Below are 8,569 nucleotides of genomic sequence, written 5' to 3' on the forward strand. Positions count from 1 at the left end.
CTTAAGATTATACAAATCTATTAGGTGGAATACGTTTATTGGTGTTTAAAATGTCAAATTAATTGGTGTTCCTGGAGTTTTATGTGCATCCATCATTGTGCAACAAGAAAAAAATTAAACTAAAAATTGCAATAATAGATTTTAGAAGACAGAACTTACTTAAAAAATAAAGACAACAAGCATTTGAAAGCCATCAATAGTAAACAATCAGATGAAAATGATATTGTGTATTAAAATATTTTATTTTAACCCTGATATAAAACATTCTTAATAGTCTTTTTAATTAATTCAACATAAAAAAAACCCTTACATTAATTATTTCACATTCTTTTGTTTTTTATAGTCACTGTGGAACCAGTGTCACCCTAAACTTAAAAAACCTGTTGTGGGAATTCAAAATAACCCTTAAAGATTGACACAGACAACCGGGATAATGATAAAAGCAAATAATCAATTAATTACTCAGCTGAGGGCCAATCTCAATGCAAACGCTACACATGCCTTTACAGGAGAGAAAGGGCGACTCCGTCTGCCCTATCATAGTATTTATACCCTGCTTACTGCCCCTTCAGGCTAACTCTGCTCAGCAACCCAGCTCAAGGTCAACTTCCCACACCAAACGTGTTTATCATCCTACAAGAATAGTCAGTTTGTTAGAAACATGGCTTACTTGCACAAGAATGCACCAGTATCAAAACTGCGTGTGCACCCCCGCACACACAGTCCCGACACCCATGCATTCCAACAGAAGCAAGAAGCCCATGCCAAGGTCAACATATCTCTGGACCTAAGAAACCTTCCAAAAGTAACTTCTACCTCTGCTCATTGAACTAAGAAAGCAGAAACTTATGAGTTTAATGCAAATAACTAATAAAATATAAAATTTCCATTCACAAACCCTAGCAGCTGTACCACCACATATTGATTATTTAATCCCCTACAAACCTTTTAACCAACCCTCCCACTTAGCACATACCCTGAAAATAACACAGTTATCTAGTTGTAAATTATGACTACAAGTTTATCAAAGTCAAAGTGAACTTTATTGTCATTCAGACTATACAGCTAGGAGTGCACAGCTGAACGAGATTGCGTTTCCCAAGCTCCAATGTGCAGAATATAAAACAAGATAGAAAAAGAGCATATACAAGACAAAATATACATTAAGTTTTAAAAAAGATATACATTCAGTAAGAAAATAAAAAATAAAAAAGCACTATTGCACATACATTGTAAACAGACATAAAATACACGTTAAGTAGAGTAAAAATATATATACACACTAGTAGGAAATATTGCACATAATTTGCAGTGATGAGGTACCGGTGTAATAAATAAATAAAATGCCTGGTGTTAAACACTTAAGATATTGCACAGAATATAATAAAAGAGTAGCAGCATGGTGTAGGTATTTAAATCTTAATAAATATATGTGGTTAGAAAGTCCGTAAGTGTGAGCAGGTATGTTGTGTGTGCTGTTATAGGGAGTTGAGTAATCTGGTGGCTTGTGGAAAAAAGCTCTTGCTGAGTCTGGCGGTCCTGCATCGCATGCTGCGGTAGCGTTTGCCAGAGGGCAAGAGACTGAACAGTCCATAGGCCGGGTGTGTGGGGTCACCAATTATCTTGGTGGCTCTTCTGAGGCAGCGTGACTGGTATAGTTCTTGTATGGAAGGGAGTGAGGTTCTGATGATCTTCTCCGCCGTCCTCACTACTCTCTGAAGGGATTTCTGGTCTGAGGCTGTACAATTTCCATACCAGACTGGGAGGCTGTTGGTGAGAATGTTCTCTATAGCACCTTTGTAGAAAGTAGTGAGGATCGGAGGGGGAAGGTTTGCTCTTCTCATCCGTCGCAGGAAGTGAAGACGTTGATGTGCCCGCTTGACAAGGGAGGTGGTGTGTGTAGTCCATGTCAGGTCGTTTGTGAGGTGCACCCCCAGAAACTTGGTGCTTCTGACTGACTCCACAGCGTTTCCATGGATTGTAAGCGGAGCATGTACCATGTGTTTCCTCCTGAAGTCAACAGTGATTTCCTTTGTTTTGTTGACATTCAGTGACAAGTTGTTATTTTCACACCAGACAACGAGTTGGTTTACTTCCTCTCTGTAGGCCGAGTCATCGTCGTTGCTGATAAGGCCCACCACTGTTGTGTCGTCCGCGAACTTTATAATATGGTTTGAGTTGAATTTGGCACAGCAGTCATGTGTCATCAGGGTAAACAGCAGAGGACTCAAGACACAGCCCTGGGGAACCCCAGTGCTCATGATGATAGTTTGAGAGGTGTTTTTTCCAACCTTTACTGTCTGGGGTCTGTCGGTGAGGAAGTCCAATAACAAGTTACACAGTGGGGTGTCGATGCCTAGTGGTCCAAGTTTTCTCACCAGGTGCTGGGGGATTACTGTATTGAACGCTGAACTAAAGTCAATAAAGAGCATCCACACATAACTGTTCTTATTCTCCAGATGGTCCAGGCTCAGGTGAAGTGCTGCCGATATGGCGTCATCAGTGGAGCGGTTAAACATCCATAATATATATCTAAACATATAATATGTGTATTATGAAAAGAATATATACCTAAACATATAAATATAATTGTCAGTTAAGTCTTAACCAGAGGGAACTAAATGGGGAGGGATTGTAAACAACCAAGCTGCTCTGGCCGTAAAAGACATCCTGTTAAAAGGGGATGTTTACCTGAGTATACAAAAAATGCTTACAAAAATCAGACCTGATCACTAAACTGGTCAGTTGTCCAACAAACAGTGTTTGCATGTGCAAACTTTCACTTAAAACTGCATCTTTACCACAAAAATGCTACAAATATGGTATGGCCATGTTTGTGCAGTAACTTGCTAACAGTACCTTATAATAATAAGTAATTTTCATGTCAGTCTTCATCACATATTAAAGTGTCATGTAAATTAGAACTTGTTTCAGGTACAGTAGACTACAGTAAACAGACTATTTTAACTGTGAATAAATATTTATTGGAATTGGCACTGGAATTGGAATTGAAAGACAGCTTTACAAGCTTTATCGGTGTTTCCTGATCAAACAGACATCTAGCCCCGGGGGTGAGCTAATGACAATGGATTCATAGAAACATTATACTAGAATTCTCATTTTTTTGGCAAAGTATCAAATGTGATGTTTCAGTTCCTCTAACGATGTGTGATGCTCCAGTAAAGTTTGTTGAGAAGCAGCTTCAAATCATGTTGGATCATATACTCACCCCAACCTTCATTTTTCTATTTAAGGAAATCATGCATTTACAAACACATATATTTTATGGTACAGACATTGGTACAGAAATTTGCCAGGTGAACAATTATGCAACAGCAGGATAATTCATTACTGAATGAAACGATTTAAATTATACAACAATAAAGAACACATGTTGGCACCAATGACTATGATAATGTGTATTGTACTCAATAATTAGGAGAGGTGTCCGTATACCGTATACAGTGTTTGCATGTGCAAACTTTCACTTAAAACTGCATCTTTACCACAATCATGCTACAAATATGGTATGGCCATGTATGTGCAGTAACTTGCTAACAGTACCTTATAATAATAAGTAATTTTCATGTCAGTCTTCATCACATATTAAAGTGTCATGTAAGTTAGAACTTGTTTCAGGTACAGTAAACTACAGTAAACACAGTTAATTAAACACAGTTATTTTAACTGTGAATAAATATTTATTGGAATTGGAATTGAAAGACAGCTTTTTTTTCTTTTTTTTTTCGTGCTTTGCATCTCATCTGATATGTTCTTTATGAAATTCTGGTTTTAACATCTTCAGTGATGGCATAGTTACCTTGAAAAAGTAATCTGATTACTGATTACTCCTTTAAAAAGTAACTCAGTTACTTTATGGATTACTTGATTTTAAAAGTAACTAAGTTAGATTACAAGTTACTTTATTAGTTATATAATGCAGAATATTTCAAAGATATTCCTTTGCAATACTTTATCATTTGGCTGCCAACTTGTGTGTACTGATGAGACTCAATTGAATCCCAGAACATGCTAGTGTGAATGCATGGAAAACAAATTTTTATTTTCTTTCAAGAATATGATACAGACTGACCAACACTATTACGCTAAATCAGCATTGAAAATTGACTTTACTTTTAATAGCCTTCTACAATGCTGGAGCTTCTTAAAATGGAAGATTTTCTTTTAAATAGAAGTGTTATTTACCTGCTATTAAATTGTTTTCCAACAAAATCCGCCCAATTTGGCAGATAATCGCCCAATCTGGCAACACTGGAATGCGCAGAGCCAGCTGGCGCTTTTACTCGTAGCGCGCCACGAATACTACTAAATAGTACTACTGTACTTCTGTAATTGTGTTGGTGGTTGACATTTATGTTGAGTGTGTTACTGCACTGTTTTGGTGAAGAACTACTCATCTGAGGTGCGCTGCTCCTGCGTGCAGAAATGCTTCCGCAAAAAAATTGCCGGCAAAGCGGTGGTGGGGGGGCCAGAGGGGTGGCCGGAGATTACTTTATGGTGGCCATGGCAACCACTGGCCACACCCTGGCTCCGCCCCTGCCAAGAAGAAAGCAAAAATATCTTTTCACTAAGGAAAATGACAAAAATAGTAACGCACAGTAACTTGGATAAGTAACTTTAATCTGATTACTGGATTGGAAATAGTAACGCGTTAGATTACTCGTTACTGAAAAATGTGGTCAGATTAGAGTAACGCGTTACTAAGTAACGCGTTACAGACCATCAGTGAACATCTTGTTGAGTATTTCACAGGAACTAGCCACAACATATAAGGTAATATATACAGTAGATCTTTTTAGATTTCCTTATAACAGTGTATCATCAAGCTGGTATTTTATCACACCTGTACCTTGACGGGTTTATCATGATCATCACTGGTTATGTTATTGTGTCATTTCTCTCATATCTTCGTATCAATCCTGTTCAGTCAGACGTACCTGGTAATGAATGTGACATACCTTTTAGTTATTTTTCCTGTCCTCAGTAATCCTAAGTTTTTATCGCCAATAACAGTTTCATCCTGATCGGGTTCGCAATAGCTTCGGATGCATGGCAGGAAAACACTCCAGTAGTCTCATGGAGCTGGTCGTGATCTTTAATGACATTATGTCTGGAGATAGTTTGTAGAATAGTAAGCTATCAACAGCACTAAAGTCAGGAACATCTATGTTTCCTCAACCCTCCCCTGTTTGAATACCAGGGATATTAAATCCACAGCAAAAAGCAAAGAAATGACTTTATCTAACAACCTTAATCTTGTTTCATTTGATTCTTAAATAATTTCTCATGGTTAACAGAAACTGCACTTAGATTTATAAGCACAAAGTCAAAAGAAAAGAGCACTTATTCATCAAAACACAAACACACGGAATGAGAGCCTCACTACACATGCTCCGATTCACGAACCTGACCTACGTTCTTAGCAGTGGCGATTTCTCTAAGACTGCAAGGGAAGCTCAGCTTCCCCTAAAATGTCAAAAATTAAATGGTCAAATATGTACAGTTGTGTTACCATTTCATTGACTACAAATGCGTTAGAACACGTTCATCTTGAAGACGAGTTCGTTCAGAATCAGCTACTTATCACAAATCGACTCGATTTTGTTAACTTAACTCATACATTCCCGGAGCGTCAATGCATTTACCCGCAGACGCTGAGCGTCTCTTTGCTTCTATGGGGCTGCATGGGCGGGACTTTGAAACTCGCCGGTCATTGGATAAATGCCACGATTTTGTCCCGCCCCCGGACGCTGAGCGTCTCTGGGGGTCAATGGGGCTGTAGGCGGGTCTGGACGCTGAGCTTCTGCAAGATGATTGGAGGATCAGTCGAAAGGCTGAATCCCTTTTTGATTGACAGCTGTCACACAAAACCATGGACTAACATTAAATGTGTTTTACATAATTTATTTTTCCGACGATAATTAGGCCTACATTTTACAATGCAAATAAATCTTAAATCATGCAGATGAACCATGTCTCAACTAAAGCACCATTGTTTTTAAGTGTGTGCGCAAATCAGGACATATAATCAAGTACAGTTATGTAAAATTTCAATATATGTACTTTAATTGTACTTGTAAGTAAACACAAACAATAAACTAAACACTCTTTGTGTAAAATAAGCAGCATGAACAATACAAACATTGACCGCTACAAGAGCTACATGGTCGTTATTCCACCCGCTCGCAACCAACTTATCAATGCTGTTAACAGATGATCATTTATCTAAATAACGGTTCCTGGCATCCTGAGTTCGTCTAGGTATGATTTCCTCTTATTTCACTTCTGCTTCTCCAGCTTTCACTGATACGAAAGTGTAAAAAAGTAATGCACGTGTCTTTGCTGCTACTTTCACTGTATCGGGACAAAAACAAACACATCCACAGTGGCACATCGGTGACGTCACACTAAACACACGTGACTGACAAAGATGTGGTTTTGGCATTTTTCACCTGCACGAGTTGAGTTCATACACTGACAGGCACTGTGCACGGAGGGCCACACCCCCATCAGCATTATTCCTCAGCCCTGTGCATGCGCCATCAGTCAGCCAGCAGGGGCCGCAGTTGCACCAGTTATGAGGACCTATGATCTGACTTTTTACCCCTAACCCTGAACAACAGCCAATCGTTGTTCATACTGCTGCCCAGCCCAGTTGGAGAGGCAGAGCTAAGGTTCGATACGATGTATTCCAAACCCCAACTCTGGTGAGCTAGCATACTTTACCGCTGCACCACCTGAGCTCCTAAGATGTGTAATTAACTGCTGAATCAGTAAACCGACTCAGGTTGCACAGCATTTATTTTAATGCGTATTATAATATTGCTTATTTATATTTAATATGTTTGTGTTCCTGCCAAATTAACAACTGCTGGAAACAGTGACATATCTTAACATTATACAAATCTATTGAGTGGAATATCTTTATTGGTGTTTAAAATGTCAAATTGATTGGTGTTCCTGCAGTTTTATGTGCATCCCTCATTGTGCCACAAGAAAAAACTAAAACTAAAAATTGCAATAATAGATTTTAGAAGACAGAACTTAAAAAATAAAGAAAACAAGCATTTGAAAGCCATCAATAGTAAACAATCAGATGAAAATGATATTGTGTATTAAACTATTTTATTTTAACCCTGATATAAAACATTATAGTAATATAGTATAAATATAAAACTTAATAGTCTTTTTAATTCATTCAACATAAAAAAAAACTGGTTCCAATGAATAATTCAAACTCTTTCATGTTTTATAGTCACTGTGGAACCAGTGTCACCCTAAACTTAAAAAAACCCTAGCACCACCACATATTGATTATTTAATCCCCTACAAACCTTTTAACCAACCCTCCCACTTAGCACACACCCTGCAAATAACACAGTTATCTAGTTGTAAATTATGACTACAAGTTTATTCAAACACAAATAAGTCTTCCAAACATCCATAATATATATCTAAACATATAATATGTGTATTATGAAAATAATATATATCTAAACATATAATATGTGTATTATGAAAATAATACATATCTAAACATATAATGTGTATTATAATAATAATATATACCTAAACATATAATATATAATCATTAAGACTGATAAACCTAAGGTTGTTACTATTTTTTTACCATTCCCACTGTTCTTATCCTGTGTTTTATACTCTTCTTTATCAAGAAGAATGGGGTATTTAAAGAGGGTCAGCTGTTTGCACCATTTTCACCAATGCTGTTGTTTTCCTTATTTGTACAACATAAATAAAAGAAACAAAAAAGAGTAAGTGTGTCACTAATGGAAAGCAAATGTTGCAGGCAGCTTTTCAAAACACATCCAAATGTGTGATTCAGATTTTTCCACAAGGGTGGAAAAGTACCACAAGGGTGTTTCCCAGGGCCAATAAATGATTTGTTTTACTTTTGTTTCATGTCCAGTTTTTTTTTCTGTTGTGTTAAACTGGTGTTTTAAAAATGTTTTTTTTTAATGCAAACAGGTGGCAAATTAGAGCCATTTACAGTCACCACCACCATCTCAACTGTTTTCCACCAGTATTTGTTTCAGTTGTGTTATAAAGGATAAAGATAAACAGACAGTAGGGTGGGTGACTGGATCAATCTTAAATGCAAACTTGCCCTTGTCAACTCTTGCAAACAAAGCTACAGTAAAAATGTATGTACAGTGTATCACAAAAGTGAGTACACCCCTCACATTTCTGCAGATATTTAAGTATATCTTTTCATGGGACAACACTGACAAAATTACACTTTGACACAATGAAAAGTAGTCTGTGTGCAGCTTATATAACAGTGTAAATTTATTCTTCCCTCAAAATAACTCAATATACAGCCATTAATGTCTAAACCACCGGCAACAAAAGTGAGTACACCACTAAGAGACTACACCCCTAAATGTCCAAATTGAGCACTGCTTGTCATTTTCCCTCCAAAATGTCATGTGATTTGTTAGTGTTACTAGGTCTCAGGTGTGCATAGGGAGCAGGTGTGTTCAATTTAGTAGTACAGCTCTCACACGCTCTCATACTGGTCACTGAA

Source organism: Trichomycterus rosablanca, chromosome 3 (assembly GCF_030014385.1).
Source record: "Trichomycterus rosablanca isolate fTriRos1 chromosome 3, fTriRos1.hap1, whole genome shotgun sequence".
NCBI lineage: Eukaryota > Metazoa > Chordata > Actinopteri > Siluriformes > Trichomycteridae > Trichomycterus > Trichomycterus rosablanca.